Source organism: Bos indicus, chromosome 2 (genome assembly GCF_029378745.1).
Source record: "Bos indicus isolate NIAB-ARS_2022 breed Sahiwal x Tharparkar chromosome 2, NIAB-ARS_B.indTharparkar_mat_pri_1.0, whole genome shotgun sequence".
Lineage (NCBI taxonomy): Eukaryota > Metazoa > Chordata > Mammalia > Artiodactyla > Bovidae > Bos > Bos indicus.
The window spans coordinates 73,656,999-73,675,525 of NC_091761.1; the positions used below are offsets into that span (position 1 = coordinate 73,656,999).

Sequence of the window (18,527 nt, forward strand, 5' to 3'; positions counted from 1 at the left end):
TGAAAGCAGGCCTTGAAGAATCATCTTCCAAATATCAGGTTTTACCCCTGGCTCCCATCTCCACACTCCCAGGGCTGTGCCAGGCAGGTGATAATGAAATAACACACAGGCAGCCTGCAGCATCTCTCTTTAGTGGGGGCTCAATTAGCATGCAGAATTGATGCAGCCTGTACCTCTGGAATGAACTTTTACCCACTTCCTCGTTTCGAAAGTTTAATTAGCCAAAACCAAGGCAGTGGTCTGGCATAGATGAAAATGCTTTCAGGATAAAAATATCAGTTACCCTGAAAGTTTTTATGATAAGTCAGGAAATGAAGTGAACGAACAACAAAAAAAGTGAACAATAACAAAACAAAACCCGAAGTCCAAAGCCTACTCTCTTGACCACTCTCCTTCTAAAAAAAAGAAAAAGAAAAACAAAACAAAAAATATCAGGCCTGGGTCAAAAGGAACTTCTCCCAAGTGATAGAGCTTTTCAGGTGGTTTGTGAAGTGTGTTCTCTAAAAAGCCCTCAATACTTTCAAACATCAAACCTGACGGAGGTTTTAATTACTATGGCATTTCATTAACAGAGAGGGTGACTAGGCAGTCAGGTCAAGGGTAGATAATGTAACTTTGACAGGAATATAGAAATGCAGGGTTGGCTTTAAGTCAGATGGTCACCCTTAGATTTGAGAGGCCAGTCATTACTGGCCTTCATTAGGTGGTAAATACCAAGTGATGGGGGTTCACGATGGGGATTCAGTGATATGGTTAGAGGGGTAGCAGGTGGTGTGGTCTGGGGAAACCCAGAGCAGACTTGGAGGGCAGTGCCATCAGGGGAGACTTCAGGTGGAGGTCAGGCCAGGCTCTCCTTACTTCCCCACCACTCAACTCAGTGATGAGGGGTGTAGATTCCAGGCCCACTGCAAGGAAGCAGCAGAATGGTGAGGGCATGTGCAGCCCAGTGCCCTCTCTGATCTTCTGGCATAAGAACCCTGCATGCAGGTCCAGGGCTCGGGAGCTGTGTATCATCCTCCTCCGTAGGGTCTACCTCCTGTTCCCTTGGGTCCTCTGTGTCTGCCTCACCTGGTCCCTGCTCACCTTTCCAGCTTTGTCTCCCTGTCTCATGTATTCATGTCCTATCCCCAGTGGTCCTCCTGGCTTACTCTTGCTTGTTCCTCAGAACTGAACTTAAGCAGCATTTTCTTCAGGAAACTTCCCTGTATTTCTACCTGGCTGTGCCTCTCCAGGCTGGGTGAGAGGACTGGAATGGCTGTGTGTCTTCCTCCACCATAGTTCTATCCCAGCACGTAACTAGGGGCTGGTTTGTCACATGTCTCCCTAGGTGTGAGCTCCTGATCTTGCATTGCTGTGATGCCACACCTGACATGGTGCTGAGCACTAGAAGGGGCTTCTTGTACAGTGGACTTCCCAGGAAGCAGACTCTGGATGGAATTTAGTGGTCAAAGAGGATTTTTAGGGAGGTGTCCTTGGGAAGTGCCTCTATGGATGGAAGGGGAAGGAAGCAGGAAGTGATCTGTTTTCACCAAAATTATAGAAACAGAAACCTGATTGAAATAAAAGGTGCTTTAAAATTAAACAGTTAATTAATTTTAAAAGTAATTTCATTGAAGTTTAATTAATATACAGAGTTGTGTTAGTTTCAGGTTTGCAGCAAAGTGATCTAGATCTGATAGATAGTGTGCCTGATGAACTATGGAATGAGGTTTGTGACATTGTACAGGAGACAGGGATCAAGACCATCCCCATGGAAAAGAAATGCAAAAAAGCAAAATGGCTGTCTGGAGAGGCCTTACAAATAGCTGTGAAAAGAAGAGAAGAGAAAAGCAAAGGAGAAAAGGAAAGATATAAACATCTGAATGCAGAGTTCCAAAGAATAGCAAGAAGAGATAAGAAAGCCTTCCTCAGTGATCAATGCAAAGAAATAGAGGAAAACAACAGAATGGAAAAGACTAGAGATCTCTTCAAGAAAATTAGAGATACCAAGGGAACATTTCATGCAAAGATGGGCTCAATAAAGGACAGAAATGGTATGGACCTAACAGAAGCAGAAGATATGAAGAAGAGGTGGCAAGAATACACAGAACTGTACAAAAAAGATCTTCACAACCCAGATAATCATGATGGTGTGATCACTGACCTAGAGCCAGACACCCTGGAATGTGAGGTCAAGTGGGCCTTAGAAAGCATCACTACGAACAAAGCTAGTGGAGGTGATGGAATTCCAGTTGAGCTATTCCAAATCCTAAAAGATGATGCTGTGAAAGTGCTGCACTCAATATGCCAGCAAATTTGGAAAACTCAGCAGTGGCCACAGGACTGGAAAAGGTCACTTTTCATTCCAATCCCAAAGAAAGGCAATGCCAAAGAATGCTCAAACTACTGCACAATTTCACTCATCTCATATGCTAGCAAAGTAATGCTCAAAATTCTCCAAGCCAGGCTTCAGCAATATGTGAACCGTGAACTTCCTGATGTTCAAGCTGGTTTTAGAAAGGGAAGAGGAACCAGAGATCAAATTGCCAACATCTGCTGGATCATGGAAAAAGCAAGAGAGTTCCAGAAAAACATCTATTTCTGCTTTCTTGACTATGCCAAAACCTTTGACTGTGTGGATCACAATAAACTGTGGAAAATTCTGAAAGAGATGAGAATACCAGACCCCCTGACCTGCCTCTTGAGAAATCTGCATGCAGGTCAGGAAGCAACAGTTAGAACTGGACATGGAACAACAGACTGGTTCCAAATAGGAAAAGGAGTACATCAAGGCTGTGTACTGTCACCCTGCTTATTTAACTTCTATGCAGAGTACATCATGAGAAATGCTGGACTGGAAGAAGCAGAAGCTGGAATCAAGATTGCCGGGAGAAATATCAATAACCTCAGATATGCAGATGACACCACCCTTATGGCAGAAAGTGAAGAGGAACTCAAAAGCCTCTTGATGAAAGTGAAAGAGGAGAGTGAAAAAGTTGGCTTAAAGCTCAACATTCAGAAAACGAAGATCATGGCATCCGGTCCCATCACTCCATGGGAAATAGATGGGGAAACAGTGGAAACAGTGTCAGACTTTATTTTTCTGGGCTCCACTGCAGATGGTGACTGCAGCCATGAAATTAAAAGACGCTTACTCCTTGGAAGGAAAGTTATGACCAACCTAGAGAGCATATTCAAAAGCAGAGACATTACTTTGCCAACAAAGTCCATCTAGTCAAGGCTATGGTTTTTCCTGTGGTCAAGTATGGATGTGAGAGTTGGACTGTGAAGAAGGCTGAGCACCGAAGAATTGATGCTTTTGAACTATGGTGTTGGAAAAGACTCTTGGGAGTCCCTTGGACTGCTAGGAGATCCAACCAGTCCATTCTGAAGGAGATCAGCCCTGGGATTTCTTTGGAAGGAATTATGCTAAAGCTGAAGCTCCCGTACTTTGGTCACCTCATGCGAAGAGTTGACTCATTGGAAAAGACTCTGATGCTGGGAGGGATTGGGGGCAGGAGGAGAAGGGGACGACAGAGGATGAGATGGCTGGATGGCATCACTGACTCGATGGATGTGAGTCTCAGTGAACTCCGGGAGTTGGTGATGGACAGGGAGGCCTGGCGTGCTGCGATTCATGGGGTTGCAAAGAGTCGGACACGATTGAGCGACTGAACTGAACTGATCTGATCTAGTTATATAGATCTAGTTACATATAAATCTATTCTTTTACAGATTCTTTTTATTATTATTATAAGATATTGAATATAGTTCCCTGTACTATACAGTAGGACCTTGTCAGTTCTCTGTTTTATACGTAGAAGTGTGTATATGTCGATGCCAAGCTCACAGTCCATCCCTCCCCAGCCTTGGCAATCTTAAGTCTTTTCTCTATGTCTGTGAGTCTGTTTCTGTTTTATGGGTAAGTTCACTTGTGTCTATTTTAGATCTCACATGTAAGTGATATCATACAGTATTTGTCTTTGTCTGACTTACTTCACTTAATGTGATAATCTCTAGGTCCATTCATGTTGCTGCAAATGACATTAGTTTGTTCTTTTTAATGACTGTTGTGTTCCACTGTCTATATGTACCACACCTTCTTTACCATTCATCAGTCGATGGACACTTAGGTTGCTTCCATGTCTTGGCTATTGTAAACAGTGCTGCTATAAACATTGGGGTACATATATCTTTTCAAATTAGAGTTGAATAAAGGTGTTTATTTGGGATTTGTTAAGACTGTAGCCCGGAAGACACAGACTTAAGAAGCGCTTGTATTGTGTTTCAGCGGACTACAACAAGGGGAGGCTTATCAAGGCAAAACCTCCCGGCGACAGTAGTTACTTGAGTTGTTTATCAAGAATTATAGTCGGAGCTGACAAGAAGTAAGGGAGTTTGTTAAGTAAGGATTGGTCAGTGTCTGAAATGGTGGCATGGTTACCAGGGGAGATTTTGAGACCATAAGTTTGCAGCTGGTAATGCTGTTCTGAATATGGCTGATAGTGTCTTTGGACCTGGTATAGTTCAAACAGAACTATAGTTCAAAGAGAATTCAAGTTATCAGTGGGTCAGAGACCTGTCTGAGATCACCTGAACTGCGATCCCTCCATTATAATTTTAATTTGTCGTCAGCTGGGAGGCAGGCCTGACAACAGCCCTGCCTAACTGTGTGGGGAATGCTGGGGCTGAAATAAACCCTTAGAGATGTACCTCCTTGGCCTGACTTGACTGGGCCTTTGTACCCTCACCTCTGCCAGTCCTTGGATGAGGGCCACTCTGAGAAGTGAGGGGTCTGGGTGGTGAACCTGGAGGGGCAGAGAGCTGTTTGGCCTGCTGACAGCACCCCAGCAGCTGGAGGTCCCCACTGGAGTGGGATCTGGTTGTCATGTCCCCTGGTTCACACAGAGCCTGAGAATAGCAGGATGAATGAATGCACAGACAAGTCTGGCAGGCCGGCTATTTGGGAATCCTCAGCTAGACCCTCTCCTCTGCAGACATTCTCTGTGGTCATTCATTTTCATCCCACAAATATCCAGGCACAAATTAAGGTCAGGCCCCACTTTGTGCACAGGGACCAGTGGGGAACGAGACAGACATAGTCTCTGCTGTTCAGGAGCCTGGGTTCTAGCAGAGAGACTGACAATAAACAAGTCAATGTATACTTATAGTAAGTCCCTTACATGCAAACCTTCAAGTTGTCAACTTTCAAAGATATGAATGTGTCCCTGTATGCCGGCTGTTATACTCTACTACTGTGCTTTTCAAAGTATGAAACTGTAAGATTAAAAATATTTTCTTTATTTTTTGTTTGTTTTTTTAATGTACTCTTTGTGTGAAAAGTATTATAAATCTCTTATGATACAGTACTATATAGCTGATTGTGTTACCTGGGTACCTTGGCTAAATTGTGGGAAGTGTGTTAGTCACTCAGTCATGCACAACTCTTTGCAGTCCCATAGCCTGCAGCCCACCAGGCTCCTCTGTCCATGGGATTTTTCCAGGCTAGAATACTGGAGTGGGTTGCCATTTCCTTCTCCAGGGGATCTTCCTGACGCAGGGACTGAACACAGGTCTCCTGCACTGCAGGCAGATTTTTTACTGACTGAGCTATGAGGGAAATTTGCTGGACTTATGAACAAATTGGACTTAAGAATGCACTGTTGGAATGGAGCTCATTCATATGTAGAGGACTTATTGTAATGCAATTTCCCTGCTTCACTGAAGTTCAACAGAAAATAAAGAGGTGATATGAGCATGTCAGGGAGTAGGACGAGAGAGTTGACTCTTCTAGATGGGTGTTTGAAAAGTCACCCATGAGGAAGTGACATTTGACTTGCCACTTGAGGGTGAGGAGGATTTGACCAGGAACATTTGCAACAGAGGCAGGAGCAAGTGCCAAGGCCCTGAGGAAGAAAGAAGGCTCATTAGTCTGGAGAGCAGAAGATGGGATCAGATAGGAAGGCAGACACCAGTCTTTGTTTCTATGGCAGGAATGATAAGTTTTTAGAGTGTGTAAAGCAGGAAGTGTGAATTTATCTGATTTATATTTTGCATAGGTCATTTTCCTGCTATTAGAGTATGAATCAGAAGCACGCAGATTGGTCAAGAGGGAACACTAGGCAAGAGGTGACTTGGGTCCCTGCAAGGGATAGAGAGAGTGGACAGAGGGGATGTGAGGAGGGCATGCATTGGACTTGCCCATGGACTGAATGCATCCTGTGAAGGGCATGGGGAAGATGGGGAACATCTGGAACTGGGTATCAGCCCCTGGATGTTCAGGGGGCCACTTCCTGGAGTGATGTGGGTCTGTCTCTCCCTCCTTTTCCCCGTTGTTCATTTCCTGTCTTATATCTTATTTCCTTGCAGAGTTTTTTTACTGAGATGATAAACCAAGTCACTCATACTAATTGTTACCTAATGCAGTCCATATGCCTTACACACAGTGAGGCCAAACAACCCAAAAATGTCAGAATTTGGGGCAGAGAAAGATTCATTGCAGGGCCATGGGAGGAAAACGGGTAGCTCATACCTCTAAAACCCCAAACTCCTTGAAGGGTTTCAGCAAAGCACCTTTAAAGGCAGGCTCAGGGAGAGGTGTGGCTAGTTATTGCAAACTTCGTGTGCAGGAATCCTTTGTTCTTAGAGGTGCTCGGGTAGGTCAGGTTACAATGCTGCTGTAAACCTCCAGCTATATAAACGGAAAAGTAAAGGTCAGAGACTTGAGATGGGCTATACTGTATATTTCAGGCTATAGGCAAGATTCTTTCTTTTAATCTCTATTTTATTTTTGGCCATGCCACATGGCTTGGGAGATCTGAGTTCCCCAACCACGAATTGAACCTGGGCCCTTGGCAGTCAAAGTGCAGTGTCCTAAGCACTGGACCACCAGGGAATTGCCTGGGCAACATGCTTAACTTGAAGCAAAAGCAATGGAACACAAAGGTTAAAGTAAAAGAAATAGATCTAATATGGAGTCAGATTTGTTCTTCCCTATTACGTGTTTTGACTGACAAGTGATTTCTCCTGAAACTCCATCTACAGTGGTGGAATTTGTGCAAAGCAGTGGTTTACCAGTCCTTTTTTATTTTCTTTACAAGTTTGTGCTTTCACTATATTTTATCTTCTGTCTGCGTGGAAATAAAAGTAAAGCAGATAAACGCCTAAGAGATGGGAATCTAAAGTCAATTTCATGGAACGTTCTTAATAGGTGAGCTGTAAAAAGGAAGGTTGAATTCTTTTTAGGTAAAGAATATTTAGCATTTCATAGCCTCTCCAGTGATGGGGATGCTGGTAGATGCTATTTCTGAGTTTCCCAGTCTCAGGGCCCATGTCAAAAAAGGGTTAGCTGACAGACTAGTCTGGGGGCAGTCAGGAGGTCTGGTCATCTGTGGAGTTGGTAGAGATCACTGCTGGGGACCAGTGGGTGTGTGGTTCCCCTGTCTGCCCTTCTGCCCCTCAATAGCACAATGAGTTTCCTATCAGGGTAGGTGATGTATAATGTTTCTCAGGGCCATAGATGCTCCATGGGGCTAATCTCTAGAGCATCCAGAGTCTGGACTTGGGGGACAGAACCAAGATATGGAGGAGTCAAGGGTATAACTACAGCAATGTTGTTGAGAAATCTCACCTGAGGAGTGATTCGAGAATGAGCATGGAAGACTCAAGTAGTTAGGATGTGGGTGGACCAAACGGACTGAGCCCCAGGCAGGCTGGGAGTGTCAGAGCTGAGAGTATGCTTGCAAAGTGTGTGACCCTGGGAGAGGTAGAAATGGGCTTTCAAGGAGAATGCAGACAGGACAACAAAGAAAGCTCTAGGCCTTTCAACAAATAAAGAAGTGAGGCCAGATGGGCTGCCCTAGCTATGGAATATTTAGGAAGAGCTCTGTGGGATGGAGGTGGGTTTAAAGGTCTGAGATATCCCAACAGGATCTCCCAGTGATATGACTGAGCTTCAGAAAGAGAGGGTGGTGGCACATGATGGTGGGAGAGTCACCTTGCTTTCTGAGTCTGGGAGCCAGTGTGGAGCACCCCCACCCCCTCCTGCTGCTGCAGAAGGCATGAGGTGTGGGTTCAACCTTCATTCTCAGGGCCTGAGACTGACCCAGCCTGTGGCTGGCATGAGCCTGTGGCTGTACAGTCCTGCAGTGAAAAAGAACCTTCTTTAAGTGGTCACTATAAGGAGGCCATTATCGGCATGTATCAGGTAGTAGCAGCTACAGGATTAGAGCACAGCTGCCTTGCAAGAGCTGCTCAAACTTGGGCAAGACAAGGAATCTTGTGGAGCTTTTATTTCTTTGTCAGAAAAACAGGATAATGATTGCAACTTCCTTTCAGGTTGAGTTGATATTTGCTAAGCACTTAGAACAACTTCTGACACATAGTAAACACTCAATAGATGTTATCTCCTATCATCATTGCCACTTATTGAGTGTGGACCATGCCAAGAGCCATGCTAGGTGATCATACACATAGAATTATTTCAGCCTCATAATAATCCTGAATGTGATCATCCCATTTTATACAAGAGGAATCTGAATTGCAATTATGTAATGCTTATGATGGTGACTGCAGCCATGAAATGAAAAGACGCTTACTCCTTGCAAGAAAAGTTATGACCAATCTAGATAGCATATTGAAAAGCAGAGACATTACTTTGCCAACAAAGGTCCATCTAGTCAAGGCTATGGTTTTTCCAGTGGTCATGTATGGATGCGAGAGTTGGACTGTGAAGAAAGCTGAGCGCCGAAGAATTGATGCTTTTGAACTGTGGTGTTGGAGAAGACTTCTGAGAGTCCCTTGGACTGCAAGGAGATCCAACCAGTCCGTTCTGAAGGAGATCAGCCCTGGGATTTCTTTGGAGGGAATAATGCTGAAGCTGAAACTCCAGTACTTTGGCCACCTCATGCGAAGAGTTGACTCATTGGAAAAGACCCTGATGCTGGGAGGGATTACGGGCAGGAGGAGAAGGGGACGACAGAGGATGAGATGGCTGGATGGCATCACCGACTCAATGGACATGAGTTTGAGTGAACTCCGGGAGTTGATGATGGACAGGAGGGCCTGGCGTGCTGTGATTCATGAGGTCGCAAATAGTCGGACACGATTGAGTGACTGAACTGAACTGAATCGAACCGAACTGAATGCTTTGGGATCAGAAGGCTGTAAATAACAGTTACCCGGTTATCTGGTAACTGAAAGGGTGTGTAGGAAATAGGGTTAGTGTCATTTGGAGTTAATAAGAATTATTATTTCAGGGTTTAATACTAGGCTCAGAAAATGTCTTTGATGCCTGTTACTGGAGCAGGTGCCAACCCCAGGGTGACCTGGTCTTAAGGTGGTGGCAGGTGGGCCACCTGCTGCTGGCAGTGAGGGAATCTATGGGACTGCAGGGAACAGCATGGAGTTGGAGCCAAAGACAGGTCTTGACCTCAGTGTGAGAAACGTGAGCTCAAGCCAACTCAGAAAATTAAGACTGCAGTTTTTCTGTCGAAGGATCTTTTAATTAAAAACACTACGGCAGCACTGAGAATTGGGGATGTGCTAAGTTTGTCCTGTAAAGGATAAACGGTGAAGCTCGGCTGGCTGCCAGGGTCCACCATGTGCTTCTTCGCAGGTCTGGGAGCCTTGGCAGGCACACGTGCAGGCTCTGCAAGGCTTGGCTCCAGACTTTGGCGGTCTCCCTGCTAACCAGGCTGTGCAGCTGCCACACATGAGGTTTTAGTTAAAGAGTAACTGGCGAGAAAGAGGTGGACTCAGCTCATAAACTTTTATTTAAAGGAGATTGAAGACTGCTCAGATGACTTTTTGTAGCCCAGAAATCTGCATGTAGCATTGGAATGGTGCTTCCTGCAAACACAACCAGTTACAGATTGCCCGCTACATCCTGCTTAATGCTAGGTGTTCTGTAGAAACCATCTCTGCTCCTTACCCTCGTGAGCAAGGTCAACTTCACTTGGGAGGACTTGAAGGCTCAGAGAGGCTCCAGAAGTTTGCCAAGACCCCACTGTAAGAAGCTGCCAGACTGGAATGTCATCACCAGGACTCAAATTTGTCTAGACTCCCATTGTTCAAAGTTTACTGATAGCACATCTCTCATTTTGATCAAACTTGGTTCAGATGAGACTGGAATGTCCCTTTTGTGAAATTTCCAATCATGAAGTGAGCTGGTCTGAACTGCAGCACAGAAGGATCCTTTTTAAAGAAATGACAGAGGAGACAGTGGGGGTCAGGGGAGAGATACATTAGGAGCTTGGGATTAACATACACACATTACTATACATGGGCTTCCCTGGTGGCTCAGAGGTAAAGAATCCACCTGCAATGCAGGAGATACAAGAGACGTGAGTTCCATTCCTGGGTTAGGAAGATCCCCTGGAGAAGGGAATGCTACCCACTCCAGTATTCTTGCCTGGAGAATCGCACAGACAGAGGAGCCTGGCAGGCTATAGTCCATAGGGTCACACAGATTTGGACACTACTAAAGTGACTTAGCACACGTACACTGCTGCTGCTGCTGCTAAGTCACTTCAGTCGTGTCTGACTCTGTGCGAGCGCATAGACGGTAGCCCACCAGGCTCCCCCGTCCCTGGGATTCTCCAGGCAAGAACACTGGAGTGGGTTGCCATTTCCTTCTCCAATGCATGAAAATGAGAAGTGAAAGTGAAGTCGCTCAGTCGTGTCTGACTCCTAGCGACCCCATGGACTGCAGCCCACCAGGCTCCTCCGTCCATGGGATTTTCCAGGCAAGAGTACTGGAGTGGAGTGCCATTGCCTTCTCCGACGCATACACTACTCTACATAAAACAGATAATCAACAAGGACCTACTGTATAGCACAGGGAACTATACTCAATATCTAGTAATAAACTAAAATGAAAAAAAATCTGAAAAAGAATATATATGTGCATATATGTATAACTGAATTACTTTACTGAAACTACATTGTAGGTTAGCAATGCTTCAATTAGTAAAAGAGCAAAAATAAAAATATGACAGGTCACAGGTTTATAACAGATGTTTACAAACTGGGAGATGGGTGGACTGGCCCTGTGAAACCTTCCATCGAGTTTTCATTTAACATGCGCTGATCATTCACTGTGATGTAGATTTGATGAATTGAGCTCCTTTTCTGAGAGAATCTTGCAATTTAGGCAACATTCCACAACTTCTGTCATCTGCTCCCTCTTCGTTTCCAGCTTTAAGATGTTGCACTGGTCCAGATGTTTGTGTCCCTCACCAATTTATATGTTGAAAGCCCAGCCCTCACAGTGATGCTATTGGGAAGTGGGGCCCTTGGGAGAGAGCTTAGTAGAATTAACGACCTTATACAAGTGGCCTGAAAAAGTTCCTTTGTTCTCTTGTCCACCGTGAGTGGTTACAGAGAGAAGATGGCCAACTGTAAACCAGGGAGACCTCACTAAACATGAAATCTGCCAGAAACTTCCCAACCTCGAGAACTGTGAGAAGGAAATTCTCTTGTCTCTAAGTCATTCACTCTATGGTATTCTGTTTACAGTAGCTCAAACAGACTAAGGCAGGTGCCCTAGCAGAATCCAGTCATTGGTGCACTCTGAACTTTTCTCACATCACCTTTCCCCATGAATTCCAGTAACATACTTCCCCTCGGATGTACTAGTTTACTGACATCCAACCTCCTAGCAGAAGCTTGACTTTTTTTCATCAGCCAGATAAATACAGGATGCTAGTTATATTTGAATTTCAGATAAACAATGAATATCTTTTTTGAGTATAAATGTGTCCCAAACATTCTGTATCCTGTATTTCTAAAATTTAATTTATTTTTAATTGAAGTATAATTGCTTTACAGAATTTTGTTGTTTTCTGTAAAACCTCAACATGAATCAGCCATAGGTATACATATATCCTCTCCCTTTTGAACCTCCCTCCCATCTTCCTCCCCATCCCACCCCTCTGGGTTGATACAGAGTCCCTGTTTGAGTTTCCTGAGCCATACAGCAAATTCCTGTTGGCTATCTATTTTACATATGGTAATGTATGTTTCCATGTTACTCTTTCCATACATCTCACCCTCTCCTCCCCTCTCCCCATGCCCATAAGTCTATTCTCTATGTTTGTTTCTCCATTGCTGCTCTGTAAATAAATTCTTCAGTACCATTTTTCTATATATCTATGTGTTAGAATACAGTATTTATCTTTCTCTTTCTGACTTACTTCACTCTGTATAATAGTCTCTAGGTTCATCCACCTCATTAGAACTGACTCAAATGCATTCCTTTTTATGGCTGAGTAATGTTCCATTGTGTATATGTACCACAACACCTTTATCCATTCATCTGTTGATGGACATCTTGGTTGTTTCCACATTCTAGCTATTGTAAATAGTGCTGCAATGGACAATGGGATACATGTGCCTTTTTAAATTTTGGTTTCCTCAGGGTATATGACATTGCTGGGTCATATGGTGATTTTATTCCTAGTTTTTAAAGGAATCTCCAAGCAGTCTTCCATTTTGGCTGTATCAATTTATGTTCCCACTAATAGTGAAAGAGTGTTCCCTTTTCTCCTCACCCTCTCCAGCATTTATTATTTGTAGACTTTTTGATGATGGCCATTCTGACTGGTAATTGTAGTTTTGATTTGCATTTCTCCAGTAATGAGTGATGTTGAGCATCTTTTTATGTGTCTGTTAGCCATTTGTATGTCTTTTTTGGAGAAATGCCTATTTAGGTCTTTTTCTCACTTTTTGATTGGGTTGCTTGTTTTTCTGCTATTGAGTTGTATGAGCTGCTTGTATACTTTGGAAATTAACCCTTTATCAGTTGTTTCATTTGCTATTATTTTATCTTATTCTGAGGGTTGTCTGTTCACTTTTGGAGCAGTAAATGGCAACCCACTCCAGTGTTCTTGCCTGGAGGGTCCTGAGGATGGAGGAGCCTGGTGGGTTGCTGTCCATGGGGTTGCATAGAGTCAGACATGACTGAAGCGACTTAGCATATATGCATGCATTGGAGAAGGAAATGGCCACCCACTCCAGTATTCTTCCCTGGAGACTCCCAAGGATGGAGGAACCTGGTAGGCTGCCATCTACGGGGTCGCACAGAGTTGGACACGACTGAAGTGACTTAGCAGCTGCAGCGGCTGTTCACCTTGCTTATAGTTTCCTTTGCTGTGCGAAAGCTTTTAAGTTTAATCAGGTCCACTTGTTTACTTTTGTTTTATTTCCATTACTCTAGGAGGTGGGTCAAAGAGAATCTTGATTTGATTTATGTCATGGAGTGTTCTGCCTATGTTTTCCTCTAAGAGTTTTATAGTTTCTGGTCTTACATTTAGGTCTTTAATCCATTATGAGTTTATTTTTATGTATGGTGTTACGAAGTGTTCTAATTTCATTCTTTGACATGTAGCTGTCCAGTTTTTCCAGTATCATTTATTGAAGAGGCTACCCTGTATTTTTGTTTGCTAAATCTGGTCACCTTGCTACGGGCCCTTCGCCCTCTTACTCTTAAGAGTACTAACTGTCTAAAGGACTCTGTCCTGTGCTGGGTTACTGTTTGTCTTCTCTCCCCCAGTAGGTCATCAGCATTCAGAGACTGGGAACTAGCTTCTGTGTGGGACTCTTCATAAGGTCTGGTGCACAATACATGCTCAGAAGATTTTAAAGGAGTGAATCAGTCTCCTCATTGTTTCATAGTGTTTAGACTGTAGCCTGAGTTGGACTGGAAGCTTCTGAGTGGACATTCGCATCCTAAGGTTTGGGATGGGCACAGAGTGGAGCTTAGGAAATGCTCTGTATACTTCTATTTTTAGGAACACACCACATATTCAATATCCATTCTTAAAATGCTGATTTTTGGAGTGGTTTGTATCACTCTCCTTTGTCCCCAACCCTGAAAACAAAACAAAGTAAAGCAAAGCCAAGCAAACAAACAAAAAAAATTTACAAAACTCAAAATAAAACAAAATGAAAATGAAGCTAAACCAAATCAAACCAAAGTCAACATCTGGGAGGGCTCTTTTGGTGGGTACTGTTGGGTACCCACCATCTGTTGGGTCCTGGCATGCTTTTGGCATGTGTTTGGGACAGTATGGTTCAGAGAGCCTGAGTTTAGTTTGTACCCACTTCTCTACTCAAGTTTATCATTTTGTAAAATGGGTAGATGAAGGACACCCCACAGTATAGGATTTTTCAGAATTAGGGAAGGCTTATTTATTTAAAATTTTGAAACTCAGGACTGATCATCATTCCCCTCAACGGACAGGACCAAGGCTTATTGTATTGTTTTGAAGAAAACATTTGTTAAACAAATTGAGTATAAACAAGATTATAGTGGTGTCCTTAATCTATTGAAAAGATTTTTATTTTTTTGCATTTAATCAAATTTACACTACTAATGTGGAATGTGTTTTATTCAATAAAGCTGGGTCAGCCAATGTCTCTTTGGTTAAGACAATGCCAGAGGCAAGGCCAGGAGGTAATGTGTGTGCATGGAGCAATTAAACACACTTTTACATGGTCAGCATGCAGGCCAACTTCTCCTCTTCAAAGACTGAACAGTGAGCATGGAGTGTCTTAGACCTTTGGTGGGAGAAGTTGGAAGTTCATCCAGTTCCCCTTTGTCCAAGACTGGTCCATGCCAACATCTTGGACTGGTGTGGAGTATACCATTGTGCAGGTGATTGGTCCAAGGTGGGAGAGTTCCCACGACAAAAAAGATATGCTCTCTCCTGAGTTACAGTGCCCATCCAGGTGCTCTTTGTGGCCGCACACCACACACAGCAAGTCTATTCTCTCCGGCCAAGACAGCCCCTTGAGAGCTGTCAGCTGCTCTCACGGGCCATATGAACCTTTCATGAGTAGCCAAGCCTGAGATGGTTCTGAGGTAGTGAAGTTTATAGAGAGAAGGGCTGTTCCATTTTTATTCTTCATCTCCACAGATGTCATGACAGGAATGTGGGAATATTAGGTGGGAAGAGCTTCTTTTACGTGAATTTTTCCTGATCCAGTACTATTTGTATTCGAAAGAGAGGATTTCATAGGCTGTTTAAGGTAGAGATTGGGAGTAAGATGTGGTTAGTAACTAAAGATGGTTGATAAACTCTCTTCCATAAGGTTGAATTTGACCATAAAAAAAGCACACTTTAAAGTTGAGATTTATGTTTTATTTGGTACACTTAAGCCCATGATAAAACCTCTCAGAAAGTTCTGAGGGACTGTTTCGAAGAAGTAAAGGGAGGAGCCAGGGTATAGAGGAGGGTTTTTTTTTTTTTTTTCAGATAAAAGCCCAAGCAACTGCACATCAAAAGATTGTTGTTGTTTAGTCACTATATCATGTCTGACTTTTTGCAACCCCATGGACTGCAGCATACCAGGCTTCTCTGTCCTCCACAATCTCCTAGAGTTTGCTTAAACTCATGTCCATTGAGTTGTTGATGCTATCCAACCATCTCATCCTCTGCCACCCCCTTATCTTTTGTCTTCAATCTTACCCAGCATCAAGATCTTTTCCAATGAGCTGGCTCCTCACATCATGTGACCAAAGTATTGGAGCTTTGGCAACAGTCCTTTCAATAAATATTCAGGATGGATTTCCTTCAGGATTGACTGGTGTGATCTCCTTGCTGTCCAAGGGACTTTCAGGAGTCTTCTCCAGGACCACAATTCCAAAGCATCAATTCTTTTGTGTTCAGCCTTCTTTATGGTCCAACTCTCACATCCGTACATGACTATTGGAAAAACCATAGTTTTCACTAGATGGACCTTTGCTATCAAAGTGATGTTCTCTGCTTTTTAATATGCTATCTAGGTTGGTCATAGCTTTTCTTTCAAGAAGCAAGCATCTTTTGATTTCATGGCTGCAGTCACCATCTGCAGTGATTTTGGAGTCCAAGAAAATAAAATCTATCATTGTTTCCACTTTTTGCCTTTCCATTTGCCATGAAGTAATGGGATCAGATGCCATGATCTTAGTGTTTTGAATGTTGAGTTTTAAGCCAGCTTTTTCACGCTCTTCTTTCACCCATCAAGGGGCTCTTTAGTTTCTCTTCACTTTCTGCCACTAGAGTGATACCATTTGCCTATCTGAAGTTGTTGATATTTCTCCCAGCAGTCTTGATTCCTGCTTATGAATCATCTAGCCTGGCATTTCGCAGGATGTACTGTGCATATAAGTTAAATAAGCAAGGTGACAATATACAGCCTTCATATGCTCCTTTCCCAATTTGGAACCATTCAGTTGTTCCATATCCAGTTCTAACTGTGGCTTCTTGACCTTCATACAGGTTTCTTAGGAGACAGATATGGTAGTTTGGTATTCCTATCTCTTGAAGACATTTCCACAGTTTATTGTGATCCACACAGTCAAAGGCTTTTGCATAATCAATGAAGCAGAAGTAGATTTTTATTTTGGAATTTCCTTGCTTTCTCCATGATCCAACAAATATTAGCAATTTGTCCTCTGGTTCCTCTACCTCTTCAAAACCCAGCCTGTACATATGTAATTTCTTGGTTCACGTACTGTTGAAGCCTAACTTGGTGTGCAGTCCATTGGGTCATAAAGAGTCCAACACGACTAAGTGACTGAACAACAAGGATTTGTTGAAGGATTTTGAGTATTACCTTGCTTGCATGTGAAATGAATACAATTGTATGGTAGTTTGAACCATTTTTGGCATTGCCCTTCTTTGGGACAGAAATGAAAACTGATCTTTTCCAGTCCTGTGGCCACTGTGAGTTTTCCAAATTTGCTGAAATATTGAGTGCAGCTCTTTAACAGCATCATCTTTTAGGATTTGAAATAGTTCAGCTGGAATTTGAACACTTCCACTATCTTTGTTCATAGTAATGCTTCCTAAGTCCCATTTGACTTTATACTCCAGGGTGTCTGACTTTAGGTGAGTGGCCATACCATCGTGGTTATCCAGGTCATTGAGGGCTTTTTTGTATAATTCTGTGTATTCTTGCCATCTCTTCTTAATCTCTTCTGCTTCTGTTAGGTCCTTGTTGTTTATCATGTCCATACTTGCATGAAATGTTCCCTTGGCGTCTCCAATTTTCTTGAAGAGATAGCTGGTCTTTCCCAGTCTATTTTTTCCCTCTATTTATTTAAGAAGGCCTTCTTATCTCTTCTTGGAGAGAAGAGGTCTATCTATTCTCTGAAACTCTGCATTCAGTTAGTTAATCAGTCATGTGTGATTCTTTGTGACCCCGTGGAGTTGCTGCCAGGCTCCTCTGTCTATGGAATTCTCCAGGAAAGAATACTGGAGCCACTCCCTTATCCAGGGGTTCTTCCCAACCCAGGGATTGAACCTGGGTCTTCTGCATTATAGGCAGATTCTTTACTGTCTGAGGTGTATAGCTTCCCCTTTCTCTCTTGCCTTTCACTTCTTTTCTTTGTTCAGTTATTTGTAAAGCCTCCTCAAGCAACCACTTTGCCTTCTTGCATTTCTTTTTCTTTGGGATGGTTTTGGTCACTGCCTCCTGTACAATATTACAAACCTCTGTCTATAGTTCATTAGGCACTTTGTCCACCAGGTCTAGTTCCATTGAGTTACACAAGTCCTTCCCCCATGCCAAGGCAGTGATCCATGAAGGGGATCAAAACATTACTGCTAATTAAAGAAAAACAGACATCCAAGCTTAATGAATTTAGTGAAGGAAAAGGCAACCCATTCCAGTATTCTTGCCTGGAGAATCCCACGGACAGAGGAGCCTGGTAGGCTACAGTCCATGGTGTCTCATGGACACAACTGAGCGACATCACTTTTTTCACAAGAAAGAGCGACTTCTTTTTTGTGTATGGGAAGATGCAAGAGTCTGGGCTCATTGAAAACATTCTTTGATATGCATCTTAACTATCTAGGGCCAGTATCCCTTTTCTCTACATCCCGAATCCCCTCAGGGTGCACCTATGGGTGCGGTTGCAGTGGCTGATGGCTTGATGGATGTGATAACCTTTGTTTACTGATATTCCTTGATATTCATTGTGTACAGGATGCACACAGCCACAAGTACAGAAGAGGTGCTGGGAGGGGAGAATTCTTCTAAACAATACAGAGAGGAGACTGAAATCCAGGCGGGAGGAGCCTGGGAAGTGGGGATTCCTATGGGAGCAGACCAGCAGCTCTCTGGGGTGAGAAGCCAAGAGGGACATTGAGAACCAAAATGACAAAGGAAAAACTTAGAGCTGTTTGCTGTTCAGGACGTCATGTAAAGTATACATAAGCTAGCTCAGGAGCTGCTTTTGAATGAAGAGATACTTGGTGGGGAACATCTGGGTTGTCATAGGATCAGCCCAAGAAAAACAAATGTGAGTGTGTTGGGACAGGATATGGGGTTTAAAGAGAAAGAGGTCCCTCAACCAATAACTCCAAATTGCCATAAAAAGTGACAGTTTCAACTAATTGGCCTGAGGCAGTGGTGATCAGGGCTGATGATGAAAACAAAAGCTTCCGGCTGTTGTAATTAGTGTTGCAATAAATATTGGGGTGCATATATCTTTTGGAATTATGGTTTTCTCTCGGTATATGCCCAGGGGTGGGATTGCTGGGTCATATGCAGCAGAAAAT

At 43.3% G+C, this 18,527-nt stretch overlaps 1 long non-coding RNA gene across 2 annotated transcripts in view; it reads left to right on the top strand.

The window, feature by feature from the left end:
• The window catches only part of LOC139186403 (uncharacterized), a 40,995-nt gene that overhangs the window by 871 nt on the left and 21,597 nt on the right, over nucleotides 1–18,527 (top strand). The window lies entirely within an intron of this gene.